The sequence below is a fragment of the Cnephaeus nilssonii genome (genome assembly GCF_951640355.1).
Source record: "Cnephaeus nilssonii genome assembly, chromosome: 9".
NCBI classification, from domain to species: Eukaryota; Metazoa; Chordata; class Mammalia; order Chiroptera; family Vespertilionidae; genus Cnephaeus; species Cnephaeus nilssonii.
The window spans coordinates 4,659,976-4,685,973 of NC_137080.1; the positions used below are offsets into that span (position 1 = coordinate 4,659,976).

The 25,998-nt window shown below is 44.2% G+C and overlaps 1 protein-coding gene and 1 long non-coding RNA gene across 4 annotated transcripts in view; both read right to left on the minus strand.

Moving 5' to 3' along the window:
• TULP4 (TUB like protein 4) overlaps nucleotides 1-11,202 on the minus strand; it is a 138,431-nt gene extending 127,229 nt beyond the window's left edge. The window contains exon 1 of one of the 3 annotated variants that reach the window (XM_079781062.1): nucleotides 11,183-11,202. The gene's annotated coding sequence lies outside the window, so the exon portion shown is untranslated. Of the gene's footprint in view, nucleotides 1-9,970; nucleotides 10,585-10,835; nucleotides 10,960-11,182 lie in introns of those variants that run through there. The other 2 variants (XM_079781060.1, XM_079781061.1) reach the window with 2 other exon arrangements.
• The window catches only part of LOC307105335, a 280,088-nt gene extending 258,607 nt beyond the window's left edge, over nucleotides 1-21,481 (minus strand). The window contains exon 1 of the long non-coding RNA XR_013814014.1: nucleotides 21,434-21,481. This is a non-coding gene — a long non-coding RNA (uncharacterized lncRNA). The remainder of the gene's footprint in view (nucleotides 1-21,433) is intronic.
• Between the last annotated feature and the right edge of the window lie 4,517 nt (nucleotides 21,482-25,998).

Sequence of the window (25,998 nt, forward strand, 5' to 3'; positions counted from 1 at the left end):
CCGCCTGCCCACACTGGGATGTAGTCCAGTTTTCTAATGTATCCATATGTGTGGGAATCAGAGCACATCTTACAGCAAACCTGGGGAAAACCCTGGAGATGCTGGAAGTTCAATTTCAGACACATTACTATATTCTTAAAATTTATTTACAATGAAACCATCCATCCTGCTTTTATAACACCAATGTAGATTTCTTGCTGCAATCTTTTAACCTAAATGATCACACATTGAGAATGACAGACTGTTCAAATTCATCTAAGTTAGAAAACATAAAACATGTCTCTCTCTCTCACACACACACACACACACTCACTCACACACACGAAGGGAAGAATCTAGATTGTTTACTTCATCAGATTCCAAGCAGAGATGCTCCTCTGAACTCTCTGGATACACCTGTTAATTGTCAGAGCCTTAACCACTGACTGCTCCTTGCCTGCTCAGCAAATCACACTTGACTCTGGAATGCTAAGCCAAGGCTTTCTTTAGCAGGGACAGCTTAACTTACCTAGAGCTCACTGTACCCTGGCCACACCCCAGTACTGAAACCTTTTCTTGCAATAAAGACCAAATTCTTAAAATTGGGATACAAGGCCCAGCATGAAAAGGGATCTCCTCCCCAAGGCCTTTGCAGTTCCTCAGGGAAGCCATCTCTGACCCTGTGACTAGATCAAACTCTACCTTTATACCCAGTACTTCTTCGCAGTAAATGCCTTGGCCTTGGTTTCTTCATAAAATAAGAAAATGTGTGCTTGACGTAATGTGCAAGGTTGCTGTGAAGACCAAATAAAATGGCATAGGTGGAAAAAGGCTTGGTAAACTAAGTGTTATGTATATGAAACCAATGGTATTACTTGCCATGGAAAAAGTTACACGCCAGAGAAAAACTCTGAAGGAAAGGGCTGACTCCTGTTTGTAGGTACGAGTACTGTAAACATTCTATTTCCGCTGACTTGCTCGTGAGGTTGGAGGCTCCCAGTGTGACCCACCGATTCTAAGAGCTGGGAGGGACTGTAACATCTCTACAGAACTGCCTTACGGGCCTGGAGAAAACCAAAGCCAGTGTCCGCTTCTCTGCCCGGCACTGGCCGACCGCTCCTTCCCAGGCACGCAGCCATCATACTCTCACTGCTTTCTACATGGAAGGGGGAGGGGAGTCCAAGTCAGAGAAGGTTAAGAAAGTTAAAAAGCGTTTTCAGTGAGGAGAGGGAGACAGATGTGAATGCACAAGTAGAAGCTGCTGGTCCCCCATGAAAAAGCCCAGCCCAGCTCACAATGATTATGAGTTGTGAAGCCTGAAGATTGGAAGTACAGAGGCATCTAAGGCCTCACTGCTAATGCCATTTTTACCAGGCAGTGCAGGCATGACATCACCAACATGGCTTCCGTTCTACCCAACTTCCTGCCTGGCCTCCCCACCTCTTACTTCCGTTCATCTGTTTCCATTTAGGCAAGGGTAGAGATGGGCGAGCAAGCCACAGATTTTCAAACTTATCTAAAGAGTAAGACATGCACTTATCTGTCCTAGCCCGTTTAGCTCAGTGGATAGAGCACTGGCCTGCGGACTAAAGGGTCCCGGGTTGGATTCCGGTCAAGGGCATGTACCTTGGTTGCAGGCTCCTCCCCAGCCCAGGTCCTGGTCAGGGCTCCTGCAGGAGGCAACCAATTGATGTGTCTCTCTCATATCGATGTTTCTATCTTTCCCTCTCTCTTCCACTCTCCCTAAAAATCAATGGAAAAATATCCTCGGGTGAGGATTATCAACAAAAAAGAGTGAGACATGTACTTATCCATGCCAACCACATGTTTTTCTCCTTAGATACATACCCTTCTTCTAGGCAGTAAAGGTAGCAAACTGGTCCTGGAGGGTGAAAGTGATGATTCCTGGGTTTACTCTGATGTGAGCTTCCTCACCATGAAGGAGCCTTTCCCTCTAACTTAAAAATCAACAACAGATCCTGCTGTTCCACTCTGGCAAAAGAAGAACGAGGTAACAGTGTGAGAGCACTAGGAATCACGAAGAATGAAAAATGGAGGCACAAACTGGCAATCTGGACAAGTTCCCTTTGGTCCCGCTCATGCAGACAGTGCCACTGACAAGATGGACACGTCCTAGGAGCAGATGTGTCTGATAAGACAAAGATCAAGACTCCTCTCCGTATGGATTACATACTATAAAACTGCCACGCTCTACACAAATGTAGTGTTCGAGTACAGCTGCTACAGAGCATGCTGCTTTGCCACTGGTGGTCCAGCCTCTTTCAATCCACCATGTCTGATGCAGTGTGGTGTTCTGGAAAAAGGACATTAGTGGAAAAACTGGTGAAATCTTAATGAACTCTAGAGTTTAGTTAATAACAATGCACCAATGTTAATTTCTCAGTTTTGACTTACGTTCTATAGTTACATAGGATGTTAACATTAGAGGAAATCGGGTGAAGAGTATATGGGAACTTTCTGTACTATCTTTGCACTTTTTCTGTAAATCCAAAATTATTCCAAAATAAAAGGCTCTACTTAAAAGAGGAGAGGAGGAGAGGGGAAAGCAGGGAAGGGGAGGGGAGGGCAGTGCAGTGAAGGAAGGGGAGGGAGAGGAATGGGGAGGAGAAGGGAAGAAAGTGAATGGAAGAGGGGAGAGGGGTGATTAAGATATCCATAGGAAGACTTTCTAACCAAACCATCAAAGTAGAAGCTATGGAAAAAAGATTGATGGACTCGACTAATAAAAAATTTAAACTTTTATACATAAAAGTATGTTATGAGCAGAATTAGAGTTGAAAAGCAACCAACAAACTGGGAGAATATTTACAACATACACACAAGAAAAGGGGTTAATATCCATAATAGAGGAAACTTTACTGAAGGGGGAGGGGCTACATGCCTAGATGCTCTATCTGCTACACTGCTTGCACACGGGTCAAATCTATGACATGTCCAAACTCAAATTCAGTGCCCCTTGAACCACGTTTTTCCCTTCCCATCCACTGATTCCCCAGCCTGGGAGTCCTGCTAGAGAAAGCAGAGCTTCAGTGCAGCTTTCCCCAGAGGCAGCTCACTTCTGTTAAACTTGCTGACTACTCCTAACCAGTCTCCTTCTAGAATCCAAACTCTTCTCCTCTTTGTGAATCCAGTATGTCAAGCTTAGCTGGTTGGTGCCCACAATAGTGGAAATAAGTCAAACCATAACCAGAAGTGGGAGTCCCAAAAAAAGAATAAGATGTGCAAAGACCTTGCATGTCAAACTAGACTAAAATTTCTGCATCAGTCAATTGGTTAGACAGAAAAAAGAAAGCAGAAAAGCATTTGCCACAGGTGGGGAGTCCCCTCCCACCTGGAGCCCCATTTACATGGATTTCTAGAGAAACTTACCTATTCAAAGAATAAGTATCTTATCTTATATTTTTGGACCACTTACTATTTTAATTGAGGAAATTAATTAATTACTCATGTAATAAAGTACTTTTATTGGTAGGGGTCTACAAGTTTCATCAGATGCTAAAAAAGTTTCTTTAAAAGCAAATATAAGAAATGAGGTCAGATTGAGGGTGAAATAATTGGGGGTTGAGAATAAGCCTAGGCGCTCCATATTAAATCATTTAAGGAAAAAGCCAAGTCTCCCCAGGACACCCTCCCCTAAGGACGGCATGCACTCAGCACTTCAGGAATAGCAGGTTAGAAAGCAATAGTTGTCATCCCTACAGCAATTAAATTTTGAGTACACCTTGAATTTGACTTGTGAATTTACCCCAATTTACTTATTTTATAATCATTTTTGTTCCTAAACTGCATATCTTTTGCTAATATGAGTGCAATAGATTGGAAAAGCATCTTTTAAAATAAAATACAGTAATATCTACCTACCTCAGTTAGTAGTTTATATCAGAACCAACCTCTCTTGGTAATGTTTTGGTTTTTGTTATTTCTGTGTTCTTAAATTTAAATTATGTGTTTTTAAATATACTTCATCCAAGATGTTCCCATATATAGACAGTTTATATGAGATCAGAATTAGAATCATATTAAGAATGAATATTAGTCATGCTATCTTATTAAAAATTAAGCAGAAAGTTGTAAATCTCAAGTGACATTACAGCGTCACACATAAAACGATACAGAAGCCAAGAAACCAATATTTTTCACACAGGACTAAAAATTCAGTAGCTGAAAGTATGCATCCCAGTTGATTAACTATCTTCTTCCAGAAAATGAGGCAGATTTCTACTACCTTACCTACCTGGAATTTCCTATGCTCCAAGATAGTTCACTTCTCAAAATAACATTATGCAGTAACAGACAGTTCTTAAGACCAGACAGACACAAAATGGAGAGAAAGGAATTTAAACTAAATCTTAACTTTTAGAAGCTCATTCATGAGCTAATTTGTGAGTGAGTCCAGACTCCCCCGTACTCAGACACTCACCTTGGGTCCACTTTACCTCACATTAACACCAAAAGAGGTTCAATTCAAAACCAATTTTGCTAGTCACTAACTATATAGAAAAGGCTGGGTAATAACTGACTGAAATTAAAAGGTTGAAGTAATTGGCTTAAATGGACCTCTAGAGATTATTGGTACCTTTCACATGAGGGTGCTTACCCTACTTCCCACAAAAAGTGATGGCTGTCTTGTATACACCAGAGAAACGGAACAAGTCTCCGAAGCCAAGCACATGCCCATCTTCCTGTGTCATGTAAAAAAGAAGGAACTTAACCATCTGAACACAGGCAAAGGACAGTCAAGGAGATTCCATGTCTATGACCATTAGCCACGGAGATCAGTTATTTGCAAAACACAGCAAGCTAAGGAAGGGAAGACACTGTGATCGCCCATGACTCTCGGAATTAAACACCATACTCACACCATTTCTGAACCATCAGTTAAAAACCTTGAGTCTTCTCTACTTGTTTACAATCTATAATAATAAAAGCGTAATATGCTAATTAGACCAGACGTCCTTCCGGACAACCTTCCAGATGAAGCAGGGGCTGCGAGGGAAGCCCGGGTCCCTGGTGCCGGCAGCTGGGGGAAGGAAGGCCTACCCTTGCAGGAATTTCGCGCATCAGGCCTCTAGTTTACAATAAATTCATAGAAGGCTGATTTCAAAGCACCTTATAAACACTGTTGCTTCTATTATCTACCTCTGTAAAGAGAAGCATTTTTAGCCTACCTAGGAGGGACCTACAATGGTACTTAATATTTATCCATCACATTTTTTGCACATAAACACACATAAGATACAAATCCGACTCACTACACTACACCACAACATTTTTCAAAACATGAATTTTAACTGATCAAGACCATAAATAAATCTATACCATATAGTTATGTAATTGTGCAGCTTGTCCAGAAAAGGTTTGGTAGTGATCAGTTAAAATTAAAGGTTGACATACTTATGTAAAATTTAATTATGGCAATTATTTGTGTACTTCATAGCTCAGCACTTTGCTCTCCACTGATTACAGAGTAGCTGTCAGAATGGAAAGGAGGGAGATACAAAATCAAACACAAATAGGATGCCTTATATCCAAAAAGGTTGCAAACTGATGCTCTAGTAAGCTGTAAAGTATAGATTCTGGGCAGCACCCCAATCCTACACTACCTAATTCATTCCCAAATCCCTTAGAATCAAATCTGGGTAAGGAGACAAAACACCATGTATGTCATTTGTATTCTCACTTCTATCACAGTATTAAAAATTACTACTATTGGAATAATATAAGAAAACTGTGAGCTTTCTATCTTTTACTAAGAGAAGTTGTGTTTTATTCCAAGCATTTTAAATATTACAGAAGTTATCTCATTATTCAGATATCAGAAAATTAATTCATAAAAGTTAACTTATTTTTTTAATATGTTTTTAATGATTTTAGAGGAAGGGAGAGGGAGAGAGAGAAACATCAATCGGCTGCCTCCTGCACGCCCCCGACTGGGAATCGAGCCCACAACCCTGGCATGTGCCCTGTCCAGGAATCGAACTATGACCTCCTGGGTTCATAAGTCGACGCTCAACCACTAAGCCACACCAGCTGGATGAAATTGGCTATTTTAATATGTTTATTGGTCATGTATTTTTCCTTTTACAAATTGATCTATTCTGACTCCAAATCTGGAACAGGGACAGTAGAGGATGAGCCTGAAACATCTTGTCATACCAGAAAGCAAAGAACTACCATAGATTACTAGAAACCTGCCATAATGACTGGGAGCCAAGCTGAGTAAGCCCATCTACCCAAAGAGAGGGCAATTTGAGCATCAAAAGGACAGTAACTGAGCCCGGGCTGGGATGCTTAGAGTGTCATCCGGATATATCAAAGTTGCAGGTTCAATTTCCAATCAGGGCAAATACAAGAAGCAACCACTGAATGCATAAATAAGTCAAACAAACAATTTTTTTCTCTCTCTCTCCCTTCTAAAACAAAATCAATAAATTAAAAAAACAACAAAAAGAGACAATAACTGAAATGGAAACACATATAGTAATCCTATATAATAAAACCCTAATATGCAAATCGACTGAACGGTGGAACGACAGGTTACTATGACGCACACTGAATACCAGGGGGCAGATGAGTAACACAGGGAGCGCGGCTCAGCCAGAAGCCGGGCTCACGCAGCGCGGCGCGGCGGCGGAAGCCTCTCCTGCCTCCGCTGCAGGTAGGCAGTAAGGAGCGAGGGATCCCGAAATGCGAGAGAGATGTCTGCCTGCCGGCTCAGGCGATCCCCAGGAGGACCAGGCCTAAGCCAGCAGGCAGACATCCCCCGAGGGGTCCCAGACTGCGAGAGGGCGCAGGCTGGGCTGAGGCACACCCCCCAAGTGCATGAATCTCATGCACCAGGCCTCTAGTAGAGTTATAAAGATATATACACAAAAAGGAAAAAATCTTCATCCATCACCATAGGAGGATACTAGGGAACTAACTTATGATTTGGGGAAGTGGTAAATAAAGGGAAACAATTAGGCATTATTCCCACCCTTCCTATACAATCTATATTATACCTCAGGGTGAGTCCTATATACTATATACTCTTCCATACAGCAAAACATACACCATTATCACATTAGCTGGGAAACAAAAATGTCATCTGCATGAGCCACACATTTCAAAAAGATATCACTACCTACGTGGAAGGAGAAGATAGGACCCAACAGGACATAATGTACACATTAGTTTTATCCCCCATGGATTCTATATCTTAAAAAGGAACTACATTAAGTAATAACTAATTTGTTTTCTCATTTTAATTAAACAAATATATCTATAAATTCCAGTGAGGCCCAACCAGTGGTGTCTCAGTGATTGGGCACCGATCCATGAACCAAGAGGTCCCAGGTTTGATTTCCGGTCAGGGTAGAAAAGCAACTGATTAATGTTTCTCTCTCACATCAATGTTTCCCCCCACCCCCCTTTCTCTCCATCATATAAGCATGCTCTTGGGTAAAGATTTTTAAAAAAGGATTAAGATGGTAAATTTTAGGATATATATGTATATATCTATATATCTATATATATAGATATATATATATCTTATCACAAAACATTATGCTTAGTATGTTAAAATTAAAAGAAATTTGACATTTTTTAAAATTTATCTTTATTGTTCAAAGTATTACAGATGCCCCCCTTTGACGCTCTCCACCCCAACCTCTCCCTATTGTTATGCATATCTATAATAATAAAAGAGCAATATGCTAATTAGGCTGGATGACTTCCAGACGTCCTTCCTGACATCCTTCCTGACGAAGCCAGGGCCCGAGGGAAGCCAGCCCGTGTCCCGGGTGCCTGCGGGCAGCCTGAGGGAAGCCAGCCCGGGCCCCGGGTGCCTGCCCGAGGCTGGAGGAGGGAAGCTCGGGTCCAGGTGCCAGAGGGAAGCTGGTGCTGGAGGGAAGCCGGTGCTGGCAGCCAGGGGAAGGAAGGCCTACTCTTACACGAATTTCCGTGCATTGGGCCTCTAGTATGCATATAAGTTCTTTGGTTAATCTTTCCACCACATCCCCTTACCTCTGAGATTCCTCAGTCTGTTCCATGTCTCTGGATCTATTTTGTTAGTCAGTTTATTTCGTTCATTCGATTCCACTTATAAGAGAGATCATGTGATACCTATCTTTCTGACTGGCTTATTTCTCTTAGCACAACACTCTCCAGGTCCCTCCATGCTGTCTCAAAGAGTAAGAGATCCTTTGTTATTACAGGTGCATAGTATTCCATCGTGTAAATGTACCAATGTTTTTATATACTCATCTACTGATAGGCACTTGGGCTGTTTCCAGGTCTTAGCTATTGTAAACAACACTACTATGAGCATTTGAATTTTAATTGCATAGTCCCTGCAGCTTCACCAAGGACAAACATATAATTTCAATAAAGCTTTTGGTAATATTGAAACTGCTTCACGAATCCTAAATAGGAACCAATGCAATAACTAACTCAAAGCATTTTAAAAGAAGTTTTACCCAATCTTTAATGCACTTGATGAATCAATCATGTGCATAGTTGGGCCACTCAATCCATTTTCAATCTCTGTTATCCACAGAAGGGAACAGGAAAGACTATAATTGATATTTCCAATTCAGTGAGAGAGATGAAGAACAATGTCCTAGCTTAGCCATGTACAAGGCAGGCACTCAATAAACATTCCTGAATTCTAATCCTCAGTGAATCTGCAGTAAAACCAGAAAGCAAACCTGCCTGTCACCCTCTGTCCTATACACCATCTAGTGAGAGGGTTGAAATCCGCCTGAAGGAAGGCTGCCGTCTCTACTGGTCTTTCATTATTCGGATCTCAGTATCAATGTTGGATAGTTCAATGTAAAACAGGTTTCATGTACCAAGTATCCTTTTATGGGTTTAAAAAAATTTTTTCTATTAGAGTTTTAGTAAGAAAAATAATGTAACCCAACTGCCACTCTTATACCGCAATATGAAAACTAGAATGTTCAATACGATATACATGTCTTTTCTAAATGAAAAAGTCATTGTTTTAAAGTATATAATAGCAAGTACATTATATTCTTATTTCTCAGGCACAGGAAGCAATCCTGGCTTTCCATTCTGCTCCCATGTCTGAAAGCTCCATGGTGTTAACATTGCTCTCTATATGATCCCTCTAACTCAGTATGACATACGTCTAACTCTAGGGGTCAACAACACCTCCCCATCACATGAAAACACAATACTTTCACAGCCCTTAGTAAGACAGAACACTTAAAATTCTTAAAGGAAACTCGCATCCTCTAACAACTCTCATACAAACTCAGTACTGGTCTGTAGACAGAGAAACTAAACACTAGATGTGGCTACTCACAATTTATTCACATACTCATTTCCACGACAGCAAACTATGAGGAAATGCAATGGGGACTGCTGAGACCCGCCCAGACCGTCACTGCACAATGTTGACATCCACTTGCAAACTGCCCTGGGAGGCCGCCAGGGCTACGTGCAAGGTGCCCTGTCACTTCACATCCATCACAATCACAACCCCAGCCAGCCGGTGCCGGTGCCGGTGCCGTGGGGCCTGGTGGTGACGGCGCTCCGGGGCCCCCGCACCGTCCCCAGCGGCCTGGCCTGCGAGAAACAAACTCCCACTACTGAGCAGTGGAAACAGAGGCAGGGACAGAGCATGCAGAAAGGGACCCCTACCCTCACCCTCCACAGAGGGACAGTCACCTTCTTCAAAGCCTTGGAAATAAATGACTTTTCTGTGCTTTTTTAAAAACCTGCCTACTGGGTATCCTTAAGCAAACTTACTGAACTACCGCAAAATACCCAGAGGAGGAGTCCCCGATAGAGAAATCCAGGAGACAGCTCCCTGCAAGGGGGGGGGGGGGGGGGGAAGATAATTGTCCCCAAGGAGAGAAGTTGGGAGACTTCCTGATCACCATGGCAATTCCGCAGGTAAGTCGCATCCATTCACAGTAGGGCCGGGTCACCCTCACCTCCTCCCCCAAAGCTAGATGGCCCTCACCTTTCCAACCTTGGAGGGATGTGACAGGGAAAGCAGACACCTCTCCCCATAGGCTCGTGGCCCGAGCGGGTCCAACTTCGGCCCCGACATCGTCGTGCACTTTGTTGTGAAGCGCAGACAGGAGGAAGGGGTGGTATTCCGAGCGGAATCTCCGAGATTCGCCGGAGGAGACAGCTCAGACCAGACAGCAGAAGCGCCGGCATTGCCGTGCAGCTGCCACGACAGGTGACCGGGCCGCGGTGCAGACACCCCGCTCGCCCGGGGCTCCACGGAGGCGGGCGGGCGGGCGGGCGGGCAGGACGGGGCCCGAGGGAGGGAGCCAGACTGGAAGGTGGGCCGGGGCTGGAGGGAACCCACTCCGTGCAGACGCCGGGGAGGAAGAGGAGGAGCACGGCCCCGGCTCCCCGGGGAGACCGTTTTAAGGGATTTTCTGGCTCCACAAGTAAGAACAAAAAATGGCTCCGAGCCAAACGCCTCCTGATTTACACACAAGCACACGCACGGCGAGCTCCGCGCCTCCCGTTCTCCGCTGCGCTGGAACAAAAGGCGGCCACAGCTCCACGGCGGCCAGCGCCGCCCGCAGCCCGGGCCGCCACCCTCTCCCCGCGCCCTCGGGAGAGCCCCCCGAGACGGCCCGCGGCCCCGCAGCCCGGCCTCCCGCCAGCCCGGGGCGCTGCCGCCTCCCGCCGGGCCGCCCGCCGCGTCCCCCGCCGCGCCCGGCAGAGGGGCCTGGCGGGGCTCGGGGCCCCCGCGCCGCCTCGAGGGGACCGGCGCCCGGCCCGGCTCGCAGAACGCCCCGGGCGGCAGGGGTTCGCCGCCGCCGCGCACGGAGGGCGATGGGGACGGCGGCCCCCGCCCGCCTCACCTCCGGGCGGCCGTGCGGCCCCGCGCTGCTCCGCGCCTCTCCGCCTGCAGCAGCCCCGCCGCCGCCTCCCCCCGCGTCTCGGTCGAGTCTCCGCCTCCCTCGGCCGCCGCCGCCGCCGCCGCCGCCGAAGGGCCCGGCGCCGCGCCACGTGACCGCGCCACGTGACCCCGAGCGGTCGGCAGCGCCTCCGCGCCCGGCCTCGCGCCCTCGCGCCCGGCTGTTCGCGCCCGCCCGCCGGCTCCGGGCTGGGGTCGCGGCCGCGCCGCCGTCGCCCCGCGCTCGGTCCCCGCCCGAGCGGCTGCCCAGCCGCCACCTGCTCCCCATCCCCGAGCCCCTACCCCACAGACCCGCCGGCCCGGGGCGTCCGGCTGCCTCGCCCCTCGCGGCTGCCCCACCGCGTGGACCACAGCGACCACGCGGGTCCCGCCCGGCCCGCCGACAACTCCCTCCCGGCGGCACCGGACCGGGCGCGTCCCGGCTTCGCGGGGCCGGAAGTGCACGTCCCGCTGTCTGAACGGGGAAGCACCGATCCGCTCGAACCTGGAACCGACGCTTCTCCCGCGCAGGCGGTCATTGAAGTGTCTCCGGTGGGGTGCCCGGTGGGGTGCCCCGGAGTCCCTCCTTCTCCAGGCGGCCGTGGAGAAAGGGGGCGGCGTCATTTTAACGCACAAAGGGGCCAGGAGCGGGCATTGGTGACCTGCCAGCGACGGGAACTTCCCGCATCGCCCTTCCCTTCCCGTCGGCACAGAGAGACGGTGCTGGGGGTGCGGCTGTCCGCGTGTGTGTAGTTCTTCTTAAAAATAGGCGGGATCGCCGTCCTTCCTTCCTTGATTCGAGGCATAAAATGCCCCAAAGTGTTAAGAATAACAGCCACTCTTTGTAAGGGATGGGAACTTTTTCCTATTTCGCCTAATTGCCAAATTTCTCAAATCAGGTTCATATGTAAGAATTCCTGCTGTGAATTTCTGGATGTCAGAAGAAAGGAAAGAAAAAGTAGACGAAGAGTTCTTAAATTCTTAAATTCCATGCCTAAGATTTCACAAGTGTTGACAAGTGCTACCTAAATTTCTTAATTTTTAAAAAGCATGATTTTTAAACAAGCAATACTTGCTTCATACAAATACATTAATACTTCTATTAATGCACTTAATAGAAGTATTGATATCAGTATTATTTGATAACAATATAGCACATCAAAAATATTGAAATCTTTTAGAAAAAAATACATGTAGGTATTATCTATACTAAGAAAAGGGTAATATGTTAATTAGACCTGGAGACCTTCCAGACATCCTTCCAGACAAAGCCATGGTGGCGGGGCGACCAGAGGTGTTTAGGGGTGATCAGGTTGACGGGGGAGGCATTTGGGGGCGATCAGGCCAGCAGGCAGAGTGGTTAGGGGTGATCAGGCAGGCAGGCAGGTGAGCGGTTAGGAGCCAGAGGTCCCGGATTGCAAGAGGGATGTCTCAGATTGGAGAGGGTGCAGGCCGGGCTGAGGGACAACCCCGCCCCCCCCCCCCCGTGCACGAATTTTGTGCACCAGACCACTAGTATTAAACATAAAAGATAATCCTCACTCAATAAGACAAGTATTATGCTTCAACTGAGAGCTCAACATTATTATAACACTAGAGGCCTGGTGCACAAAATTTGTGCACAGGTAGGGTCCCTAGGCATGGCCAGCGATCAGGGCCAATCGGGGCCTTCCTTCGTTCCGTGCTGCCCCCTGGTGGTCAGCGCACATCATAGCGAATGGTCGAACTCCCGGTCTGGTTGAACTCCCGAGGGGAAAATTTGCATATTAGCCTTTTATTATTTAGGATGATGGGGGAACCAAAGGAAGTAAACAAGGTAGCCCTTACCCTCAAAGTACACCTCTCACTCTCTCTCTCTCTCTCTCTCTCTCTCTCTCGAATGTGCACGCGTGCGCGCGCGCACACACACACACACACAGGGATAAGCAATCAGAGCCTGGAGAAAATATTTTTAATCTGACCCTAATGTCAGACTTTAGTACTAAAAGGAATAAAGTAAAGATGAAACTGCATGGGAAGAACTTCCTTGATAATGAACAACATAAACTGATGAACAAAAATAGATCCAGAAACAGAGAAACATCAATCAGAACGTCAAACCTCAGGGAAGGTAGGGGACAGTGGGAGTAAGGGGGAGAGATCAACCAAAGGACTTATATGCATGCATATAAGCCTAATCAATGGACACAAGACAACAGGTAGGTGGGGGCATGAATGGGAGGTGGGGGGTAATGGGGGAATAAGGACACATATGTAATACCTTAATCCCGTGGTCGGCAAACTGCAGCTTGTGAGCCACATGTGGCTCTTTGGCCCCTTGAGTGTGGCTCTTCCACAAAATACCACGGCCTGGGCGAGTCTATTTTGAAGAAGTTTAAGTTTAAAAAATTTGGCTCTCAAAAGAAATTTCAATTGTTGTACTGTTGATATTTGGCTCTGTTGACTAATGAGTTTGCTGACCACTGCCCTAATCAATAAAGAAATTTTTAAAAAAAACACTTCCTTGACTTAAATACAATCTACATAACAAAAGTATTTGGCAAATACCATCAAGACTGAACAACATGGGTGTTCTTTCTTATGCAAAATGAAACAATATTAACCTTGAAACCATTCTTTTCCTAACAGCATAGTTTTACTTAGGGCCCACACGCATAAACGGTCTTTTATTCAAGCACTATTAGGCGCACATGCAGCCAACGTTTGGCACATCTGTGAAGGCCCTCCAATTTGTGTTCTACCTCCCCAGTTTCCCAGTGTCTATGGTTATGTGAATGGTCTTTGAAGCAAGTTACCTTCTTTGAAATCCTGCTTGTACCCCAACAAGTGACAAGAACAAGATTCCTAACACTGCTTCTTTAACCATACATTCTGCTTCCTAACTACTCACAGGGCTGTTGAAAGAACTAAACGGCATGGCTCAGTGGTTGAGCGGCAAACTATGAACCAGGAGGTCAGAGTTTGATTCATGGTCAGGGCGCATGCCCGGGTTTCAGGCTCGAACCCCAGTGGGGGGCATGCAGAAGGCAGTCAATCGCTGATTCTCTCTCATCATTGATGTTTCTATCTCTCTTCCTCTCTGAAATCAATTAAAAATATTTTTGAAAAAATGAAGTACTTAATATAGTGCCTGATACATAATAGCTACTCAATCAAAAATAACAGCTCAGGTTTATGAAATGCTTCCTATGGGCCAAACACTGTGCCTTGTTGGTTCTTATTTTTACTATTCTTTCCGTTCCCTGTGGCTCTTGGTGGGTGCCTTACCCACCACCATCCCTTAGGGATCTGTTCTCTCTCTGCCTTTTGAGGATGAAAGTGGTTTTCTTATGTTAACTTGAAGGCTCATTTATAGCAATCTATTAAATATGTTGTGAATTTACATTTTAAGCTTTAATAAGAAGTCTATGAAATGAAAATGATCGTCTCTCATTTGGAAATCTGAGGCAACTGGGAGCCATTCGGAAGGAGATTTGGCAAAGGGGAGCCTTCCACTGGCCTTTGAAATCCCACTCATCCAACAATACTCATTTTTTGTGTTTAAAAGACTTTTAAATATTAGAAAATTTGGCAACACGTTTGAAGAAAGTAAACCAATCCATAATTGTTAAATAGCAATTCCTAGAAGAAAGTGTCTCTCCTTCATGACGTTGACTCTATTAACTGGCTGTCCTTACTACCCTGATGTAGCTTCCAAGAGTTCTGAGAGAGATGTGACTTTTCTTTGAAAAAGTGTGCTCTCCTTGTCTTGGGTCACACAGTGAGCTCAGCACAAACTGGATCTGGTAGGCATCTTGGTCACAGTCTGACAGTCAGGTTGTGGGGGAAATACTGTACACATCATTTGGCTGTGCACTAGGAAGAAGTGTGGGCCCAGCGTGGCGGCTGAGCACAGCTGTATGACTCTAAGGCTGGGCTGAAGGCACGAGGCATCAGAAATCACAGCCAGGCACTCTCCCTCCAGGGAGCACACCCATGCCATTTTCTTCCCCCTTTCCTGCCTGTCCCCCACCCCCACACATGTCCCCTAACCTCTAAGGGACCCCATGAGACTTGCAACCAGGGAAGCAATAGGCAGCGGCAGCTCATCCCGGGCTCACCCCCTGAGCCTGTCCCCACGGCTCCCTTTTCTCTGACTTCCCAGTGAGCTGAGCAGCCCAGCCTAGGCTCTCCTGTTGCATCTTCTATGCCCTTCCTTGTTTCACTCTCCTAAGTATATTTTTGCTGCAGTCAATAAATTCATGCTTGCTTTTCCACACACACACACACACACACACACACACACACACACACACACACACGAAATCAGAGCCGGTGCCTGGGTTGGTCTCTGTCTCCCTCTCCCCCCATCGTGTTACTATAGGTCAGTGATGGGCAACCTTTTGAGCTTGGTGTGTCAAAGTTCGCCAAAAAACTGAGCATAACTCGGGTAGTGTGTCACTTTGAGGAAAAAACTAACTCCAAGACTCTAGTCGCAAATGTTTCATCCTCAGGAGCAGCAAATGTTTCATCCTCGGCATGCGGCCGCGTGTCATCAGAAATGGCTACGCGTGTCAGTGCTGACACGCGTGTCATAGGTTCGCCATCACTGCTATGGGAGTTCCAGATACTGAAGATCCAGTTTCTGATGACTCAAGCCTTTCAGTCACCACCACATTCAGCATAGGGATCGGGAAACTGGATCCTGGATACAGGAATATGGAAGGTGTCCATGGCAAAGGAGCTAGAGATTTTGGAGAATTAAATGCAAGCCTTTTGTCTCCCAGTGGATCCCGGGAGCCAAAAAAGCCAGTGCCCGGTTAGGCTTCCTTACAGGAAGACAGCATTCAGAATCAGGAGGAATGTCCGTGGTGCACTGTCCTCAGCATAGCCAGCTACCTCCAGCTGTTCCTCCCAGTTCTGAGACCACCACAGTCCCAGTCTAAGGACATTAATAAGTTGGAGCACAACCTAGGAAGGGTGACCAGGAGGGTAAGGACTCGAGAAGCTGTATTGGAATGTTGTACAGTTTTATAAATAGTTGGTAAAGACAATAGGGATGCTTAATATGGACAGAGACAGAAGACAATGCGGGTGAATGTCATCATGTGGGCATAGCACTTCTTTTTAATTATTGAGCTGCTACTTTGGACCAAGCACTGTCCAAGAGCCAGCGTGTGGTTTATGGTTCCGATAAGAAAGAGCCTGGCAACAGGATGGTAAGATAGCCTGGAGCCACTCACGCCTCTGCTTCGACTCTGACGAGGTAGGCTGGACATGCAGAGGGCAAGGTCCTTCTTCATGGCTCAGTCTTAAAGCCCAGAGCCTCTCCTCAGCCAACTGCCTCCTCTTCCCCATCCTGCGAGTGCCGGCCGAGCAAAGGCAACACCGCTGCCTAGGACCGGAAGTGCTGCCCGGCTCCCTCTGGAAAGGAGGAAGATGGAAGCATCTGCCCTGCTGTCTCAGGGCCCTCCTCTCAGAGGCCTGAGGAGCAGATGGACTCTGGCCTGCACCGGGGCTGGTCAGACAATAGCGTTTGCCCTGGCTGGTTTAGCTCAGTGGGTAGAGGTCAGCCTGCGGACTGAAGGGTCCTGGGTTCAATTCCGGTCAAGGGCACACACCTCGATTGCAGGCTAAATCCCCTGGCCCCGGTGAGGGATTCTATGGGAGGCAACCAATCGATGTGTCTCTCACATCGATGTTTCTTTCTCTCTGTCTCTCCCCCTCCCTTCTACTCTCTCTAAAAAAACCAATGGAAAAATATCCTCGGGTGAGGATAAATAAATATATAAAAATAAGTATAGCCATTAAAAAGGAAAAGTTTTTGTAATCGTCTCTTTTCCCCCCTTCCAGGAGAAGAGAGGTGAGCAGGCCGCCATACTTTGCCCAGTCAAAGCTTCGTTCTCCTCCCTCCTCGTCCTTTCCTTGCTGCGGCGGGTCCTTTAGGCAGCCCTGAATTCTGGCCAGTACCCTGTCTGAGTAGGTAAATGTTGCTGGGTACCATTTTTTCTTCTAGCAGAGTAGTCAGTGGTCTTCCGAAAGGGACAGAATTGGCCTTAGTTCAACAACTATTAAAGCAGGTAGACACCCTTGTCTTGGGTAAACATTGTGATTTTCCTGGCAGTGTCTTAAAACTGCCTCACCTCTTAACATGCAGAACTGATCTCTGGGAAGAGGAGTGATTTGGGAAAGATTTCAATGAACCACCTTAAGGCCAACCTGCTGATGGAGGGCTAGTTGGTCTGGTGGGAAGGAATGCCCTGAAGTGAGGGAGAGAGCAGAGCAGACAGAAGCTGTGGCCCGCACCTGGGGCTGGTCAGGGGAAGCTGGCCAGGACACCCCAAGGCTGTGTGCCAAAACCACTTCTGACGAAACCTCAGGAGGCTGGCTGCTCTGGGAAGCTGCTGGAATGGGAGCCCTGGAGTCGGGAGCAGAGGGTCTGTAAGGCTTGGGACTGAACGGTTAGGTTATCAGGCTTGGAGCTAAAGCATAATACGATGAAACAGCCTTCACTCAAATATCAAACACCGCGAATACTTTGGGCTTATCTGTTATTTATATATAACCTGTTTGTTATAGCTTGTCTTTGTTTTAGCTACCACGTGGAAGAACTAGAACTGAAGAACAGGCATGGTCACAAGGCCTGGGTTTCATCCAGACCAGCACTTGCTGACGATGTGTTTGGGTACATTACCCCATCTCTCCAGCTTCATTCCTCAGGCTGTAAAATGGGGAGGGATGTTGGTCCCGGATCCTTTCCAACTCTAAAGTTCTATAGCTTTTTCAATGAAATTGTTGTGGAGAGGAACAACAATTGGCTTCCCTATCGTCTGGAATATTTGCACCAACCTACCACAAGGAATATTTCATTATACTAAGCCACGTGAACATGAAGAACAAGGTTAACTTGCTGAAGCAATTTTAGGTTGGTTTTCCTCTTACTAGCTGAAAAATCATCCCAGATGTTGACCAATAGGATCGATGGATACAAATATCAAGTTATACCTACTTAAGCATTAAGCTCCAAAGAAAATGACTTATTAGATACTAAGTAACTTTTGTTGAGGAAGGTAGAGGAAGAGAATCTCTGAAAGATTTAAGTATTTGAGTACTATTTAAGAATCAGACTATAGATGAAATAAGTCCCAGCAATGATTTGCCTACATTGAAGTAGACTTCCTCAAAATAATTTGAGTTTGGGATATTGTAGCAGAGATGGGTAACTTGGACCTTAGGAGAAAAATTATTAAGTCTATAGTTTCCTATTACATCTCCATCTCTAGTGCCCAGAACAGTGGCAAGTAGTGATGAAATGTGTGAGGACTAATTGGATGAATGAATAAGTAACAAATCTGGATGGATGATGGATGGATGAATCATTTAACCATGAATGAATAAATCAAGCGTTCGTGTGAAAGCTATAATGGTTTGGAATAAAATAACACTAAACATTTGTGGAAAAAGTTCACATGTTAACTAGTACTTGTTTCTGGATATTTAAAGTAAAGTGATAACTGGAGGTATTCAAGAATAAATAGATTTGGCAGCTACTTGGTAGGTGTGTGAGATGGGATAAAGAAGGTTCAGCTTGGAAAGGTGTTTGGACTAGTTTTGTCTTGATATTCTCTGATCTTTTAAATAAAGTGATTAATAAAGTTAAGGATTCTATAGTTGGCTCTTTTAACAACTATCTTTAGGTTTTCAAGTTATAATTTTAAGAAGTAAAAAATATATGAGATGAAAAATCTATATTTTTAAATGGTTTTCATATTATACACCAAAGTAATCATAAATTAAGTACATATAATTATAGGCAAGGTACCCTGCAGGAAATAATCAGCTTCTGGATTCTGGGCTTGCAAACCTAAACACATACAGAGATGATAATGAATACCATTTACTATGACATTGTAAAAAATATTTGGTTTTGATATTATATTTAAGAAAGACTTAGATCTTATACAAAAAATTTCAGAGGATGAGGAGGAAAATATACATTGATATCCATTCATTTCTCTGAAGAAAAATTCTAAATATTAATTTTATTCATCTTCAAAAGATTGAAAAATGGAATAGGAAGTTGGCTTGGAGAAATAAGATAACACAAAGTCCACAGACTGAATAGTTTTCTAAGATGTGATTTTATTAAATATATACATATATACACTGAGTGGCCAGATTATTATGATCTCTGAACGCATAATAATCTGGCCACTCAGTGTATATCATATATAATAAAAGGCTAATATGCAAATTGTCCCCTCGACCAGGAGTTTGACCAGCAGGCAGGCCGGCCAACCGCCCATGTCCCTTCCCCCTTGCCAGGCTGGCTGGACCCCACCCATGCACGAATTCATGCACCAGGCCTCATATATATATATATATATATATATATATATATATATATATATACACACACACACACACACACACACACACACACACACACACACACACTGAGTGGCCAGATTATTATGTGTTCAGAGATCATAATAATCTGGCCACTCAATGTATATGGCATATATATATATATATGTATGTATATGTCTTAAATAGTACATACTTTCTGCTAACCTTGCCACATCTCTGAACAATAGAAGAGATGCTATGGAGAAGTAGACTAGTTGCCTAGCAACCTGAAATTAGCGAGACATGTCCCCTTTCGTTTACGTGATTTAAATTAAGCTTTTCAAGAGGAACTATGAGATAAATGACAAAAATGTAAAAACTCATAATGCTAGCACCACACAATGTATATCAAATCATCAAATTGTATACCTTAAATATATGCAACTCTTCATGGTCAAATATCCTATATAACAAAAGCCCAATATGCAAATTGTTCAATCAGGAGTTCAACCGTTTGCTATGATGTGCGCTGACCACCAGGGGGTGGCATGGAACATGGCGGGTGTCAGCAGCAGGTGGCAGTGGAGGTACTGCCAGCCCCGATGGGCCCTGATGAGAGCAGGACCATGGCAGGATGGTGGAGCAAGTGAGCAAGCGATGCCAGGCCAAGGTGGGTGCAAGCGGGGCTGCCGCCCTGTTCCCAGGCACTGAGGGAGCTGGGCGGGGGGGTCCCCCCCAGCCCCGATGGATCATCCGCAGGCGGGATAGTGGAGCAGATGAGAGGGCAGTGCCATGCCATGGCAGGGTGTCAGGCGGGGCTCCGGGGCTGTGAGGCTGGGGGCACAAGCTAGGGCCCATCCCTGCAGGCCACCCTGAGGGACCCCACCTGTGCATGAATTCGTGCACTGGACCTCTAGTACCTCAGTAAGAACAAAAATAGCACTTCTGAAGACTAAATGGGTTAAGAACAAGTAAAAAAGAAAATATTTTAAATTTAATAAATATGAAGGTAGAACAATAAAATAGCTCTTACTGATGAAGGCGGCTCTTTTTGTTTAATAGTAGAGGGCGTTTGGAAGCCTAAGGGTAAATTTGAGGCCAGGAAAGCCTTTGTAAAGCTTTCTATACAGTGGTCTCAAAAGAAGAAATAAAGTAAAGATACTGTTTTTAATCCCCAAGTGTGGATGTTTATAAAGTAAAAAATTACCCTTTTTAATTTTTTGCCAATACAAGGAAAATGCATTATTTCTCTGGTAGAAATTAAGTCTGAAATCTAAATCAAATTCATTTATTCCAATATACTGCTTCTCAGTAAAATTATATATAATTTGTAGCAGCATTTTATTTCTCTAAACACTGCACAGAGAGCAAAGGAAGGACAAATTCTAGGTCATGGAAGGTCTGGATCCCCAAAGCAGACAATAGTGTCATTTCAAACTCTAGGTCAGAGCTCCTCCTACTGGAATAACATACTCAGTACAAGATATCAGACTCCTGGTCAAGACTCAAATTTTTAACAGATGTTACTAACACTGTCGCATACTCAATAGGTCACCAATTCCTTCTTTGTGGCAGGGGGGAAATGTCACATAAGTGCTAATTTTTAAACATCCATATTATATCTTCCATTCATCTTATAACTGGCATGTACTTTGAGATCTGGGTTAACATTTACTTATGACCTACCTGGTTTAAAAATATTCATTTAACCCTAACTACAACTATATGAGGAAGGAACTGCTCTGATCTTATTTTATGGGTGAGGAAACTGAGGTACATAATAGATCTATTTCCTATGTATTTGCAGCTTTAATGTTATTGTAAATGGTATTTCTAAAATTTTATTTTTCAGCCTTTCATTGCTGGTATAGAAAAATTGACTTTTATTGATGTATCCTATGACTTTGTTAAATTCAATTGTTGTCTTTTTAAATTTTATAAGGTTTTCAACATACACAATCTTGTTGTCTGTGAATACAATAGTTTTTCTTTTACAATATGCATGCCTGTTATTTCTTTTTCTTGACTTATTGTACTAGCTAGGACTTTAGAAGTATAATAATGATTAGAAATGGTAAAGTGGATATTCTTGCCTTGTTCCCAGTTCTAAGGGGAAACATTCTTTTTTTTAAAATATATATTTTATTGATTTTTTACAGAGAGGAAGGGAGAGGGATAGAAAGTGAGAAACATCAGTGAGAAACATCCATCATCCGCCTCCTGCACACCTCCTACTGGGGATGTGTCCGCAACCAAGGTACATGCCCTTGACCAGAATCGAACCTGGGACCCCCGCAGTCAGCAGGCCGATGCTCTATCCACTGAGCCAAACCGGTTAGGGCTCTTTTTTCTTTTTTGCTATTCTATATTAATTGTAGCTTTTTCAATAGGTGCACTTATTAGATTGAGGAAGTTCCCCTATTTTTCTAGTTTGTGGAGTTTTGTTTAAATCATGAATGTTAAATTTTGTCACACCCTTTTTTCTGCATATATTTCATGATCATATGGCTTTTCTCCTGTATTCATTCTATTAATGTGAGTCATACCAATTGATTTTTGAATGTTGAAATAACCTTGCTCAAATGGTTATGATACATTATTCTTGTTATATATTGCCGATATTAAAAAAATATATATCTCCTTGTTGTATATTGCTAGATTCCATTTGGTGATGTTTTGTAAGGATTGTTGTGTCTATTCTCATGATAGAATTTAGTTGATAATTTTTCTTGTAATATTTGTCCAGGTTTGGTGTCAGGGTTATGTAGGCCTCATAAAATGAGTTGGGAAGTGTTCTTTACTATTTTCTCAAAGAGTTTGTGTAAAAGGGTATACATTTCTTCCTTAAATGTTTGATTGAATTTCAGCTGGGCCTACAGTTTTGTGATATTTTTAAATTAAACGTTCAATTTTTAAACTTTACCTTTTATCTTATGTTGGTTTTGATATATTTTATTTTTTTCAAGGAATTTATGTATTTCATCTAAATTGTCAAATTGGCATAAAGTCCTTTGTAATTTTTCTATTATGCTTTTAATCTGTAGGATCTATAATGATATCCTCTCTTTCATCCCTGGCATTTCTAATTTATGTTTTCTTTTCTTCCCATCCTTTGAAATTCTTGTTTTATGAGCCAGCGTACACTCTGAGAGCAGTGACTGTTGCATATGCACTTAAAAAGGAGAATTCTGCTTTTGTCAGGGGAAGTGTTCTATAAATATCAAATGGATTGACAGAGTTATCAAATCGTCCGTATCCTTACTCACTTTATACTTTCTTTGGCTCCAGCTCTGGAATCAGCTATTCCTCCAAGGACTCTTTTTAGTGTAGAATAGCATTTAGAAACCAAGATCTGGGGCTTTTGTTATGAGGGTGTCATTGCTTCTAGGCCCTTTCAAGAGACAGAGGACATTATTGCATTGGAGGAGGAGGAGCACATTTATAATAATTTCTAGATCTGTATAAAAATTACATATTTATCATGAGTTATATTTCCAATTCCAACAACATTCCTGTATCCTTTTCAGCCTTCCCCCTTTCCATGTAAATGTCTTCAGACAATGAGAAACTTGGCTCCTAATATCCTCAATATATTTAATTACTAGTAGCCTGGTGCATGGATCCATGCACATTGAAAGGGAAATAAAATATTTTAATATTGCTATTTGCCCTTTCTCCCTCAGCGCCTGAGAGCTGGGTGGCGGCCCCACCCCCCCACCACTGGCAGCCGTCTTCAGGGCGATCAGCCCCTGCTCGCACCCACCTTGGCTGGGCGCTGCCCACTCACCTGCTCCACCATCCCGCCGGGGTCCAGCTCTCGTAGGGGCCCATTGGGACCGGCAATGCCTCCACTGCTGCCGCCTGCTGCCAGCGCTGCACTGCCGATGCCTGCCATGTTTCGCGCCGCCCCCTGGTGGTTAGCACACGTCATAGCGAGCGGCCGAACTCCCAGTCAAACCACCGCCAGAGGGGACAATTTACATATTAGGCTTTTATGATATAGGACAGTGATGGGCAACCTTTTGAGCTTGGTGTGTCAAACTTCGCCAAAAAACTGAGCATAACTCAGGTAGTGTGTCACTTTGAGGGAAAAACATTATTTCGCAAATGTTTCATCCTCAGGAGCAGCAAATGTTTCATCCTCGGCATGCGGCCGCGTGTCATCAGAAATGGCTACGCGTGTCATAGGTTCGCCATCACTGATACAGGATTTGCTCAACCAGTTTATTTGCTCAATGTAGCCAATTTCTCACCCACTCTTCTCCAACACCTCCCTTACCACCTCTGCACCCTCCTTCCACTGCTGTTTTGTCACCAAAGCCTCTGCATGACATCCTTCCCACTTTCTCCCACATCCTCAGCCACCAGGGCATCCCACGATTGTCTCTGGTGTCCCTATCCCTCTGCCATGGCCCTTCTGGAACCCTGGGGCATCCTGCTCCTGTATTCTGTGTAGCATGCTCCCTCACAGCCCCTCCTCCTCCAATGCCAGAATTTCTGTGCCAGGAGGGAAAGGAAGGGAAAAAAGAAAGAAAACATTTTTAAGGTCTTTGATATCTTTCCATCTACTTACTCTGTCTCTCTGGGGCTCCTCATTCTTCCCAGCAGACCTGGTCTTTCTTCTGGTATAATTCCCCGTCAGCCTGAAGAACATCTTTTAGGATTTCTTGTAATACAGATCTGCTGATGACAAGTCTCCAAGCTTGTTCTATCTGAAATGTTTTGACTTCAGTCTTGAAGAATATTTTTAGAATTCTAATTTGACTGTTCTTTCACTTGCAACAATTTAAAGGTGTGTTTCTGTTGTCTTCTGGCTTTCATTGTTTTTCATGAAATATGTGATGAGTCTCTGTTTTCCTCTGGCTGCTTTTAGAGATTTTTCTGTATCTTTGGTTTCAGCATTTTGACTATATTGTGCGTAAGTATGGCTTTTCTTTACATCTGTCCTGCAGTCCTATTAACTTCTTAAGTCTGTGGGCTAATGTCTCCTTAGGTGTTCTGAGACCCAATTTCAGTGTGTGTAGAAAGAGTTGCCCACATCAATAAGCAATTCTCAGATACCAGGAGTGCCTGAGAATTTAATCCAATTCTGAACTGTCCGCACAGAGATAGCATCAGATTCCACAGGTTCTGGGCTCAGACCTACAGGACTGCACAGCCACCCACCTCCACTTCAGATGCCAGTCACAGGTTGTCACCTGTACTTCTGACCGACTGGCTATAAATCAGAGGTTCCCATAAACCCCTCTCCTTGGGTTCTATTAACTTGCTAGAGAGAGTCACAGAATGAAGAAAAACATTTTACTTAATGAGATCACCAGTCTATTATAAAAGGATATCACTAAGGAACAGCCAGATGGAAGAGACGAACAAGGCAAGGTAGTGGGAAAGGACATGGAGTTCCCACCCTTCTCCAGGTGCACCACTCTCCAAACCTCCATGTGTTCACCAACCTGGAAGCTCCCCAAACCCATCCTCTTGGGTATTTATGGAGGCTTCATTATATAGGCATGATTGATTAAATCACTGACTATTGGCAATTGGTTCACCCTCCAGCCCCTCTCCCCTCCCCAGAGGTTGGTATAAAGTAGGAATGAAAGTTCCAACCCTCTAATCACATGAGTGGCTCTCTTGGCAACCAGCCCCCATCCTTATGTGCTTCCAAAAGTTAACTCATTCAGATAACAAAAGACACCTTTATAATTCTCAACACTTAGGAAATTCCAAGGGCTTGGGGAGTTGAGTCAGGAACTGTGGACTAAGACTACATATACCAGTATATGAGAAATATATTTTGGTTATGTGAATGGCCAAATATACATTTCTTATAAATCATGGCATTGAAACGTCATTCAATAATTTTTGAAAATTATCAGCCATTCTTTTATGATATCAAAATTTAGAAAAGTTTAGTAACTTGCCCCAAATCACTATTCAACGATAAAACAGATTCAAACACAAAATTCTCGATGCCAAATTTCATGGTATTAACTATCATGCTATAGTTTTTTATTGAAACAAATGTAGGTTTATTAGTACTAGAATAAAATATTCCCATTTAGAAACTTTTAATGGAAATCTTCAAAGATATACAAAAGCAGACAGAACATGAACTAAACTGCAGACTTCACACAAATTTCCTTAGATTTCACCTAGTGTGCCTTTCCCGTTTCCAGATCCCATTCAGCATACGCTTCACACTTAGTCATCACGTCTCCTTAGTCTCTTCTGATCCTGTTTTTCAGTCTTGCCTTGTTTTTTATCACCTTTGTGGTTTTGAGGAACACTGGCCCAGTATTTGGTAGAATTCCCTTAAATTTGTGTTGGTCACAGTAAGACTGGGATGATTGTTTTTTAGGGAGAAAACCACAGAGGTGAAGTACACTTCTCATGGCATCATATTAGGGGTACATGTTCTTAGCATGACTTATTTCTGATGTTAACCCTGATCACCTGGCTAAGGTAGTCTTTTCCAGGTTTTTCCACTGAACAGTTCCTTTCACCTGGTCTAAACCGACTCTTTTGAAGCAAGTCACAGTGCAGCACATACTCACCGTAGGGGACTAAGTGCCACCTGGACTGAACAGCATCCACATAAGAAATCTGGAGAGACTCCCGATGATTTTAAAGGTTGAGAAGCACTGATCTAAGTTAACTTTCATTTTATTCCTCTTCGTCTAGGAAAAGACAAGTGGAAAGATTCTGGGAAAGATTTTTCACCCCAATAAAAAGAGAGGTACACCAGGGGTAAGTTTTTCTTTTTCTCTGCTGGCAAATGGAGCCTTCCTTCCCTTGTTTGG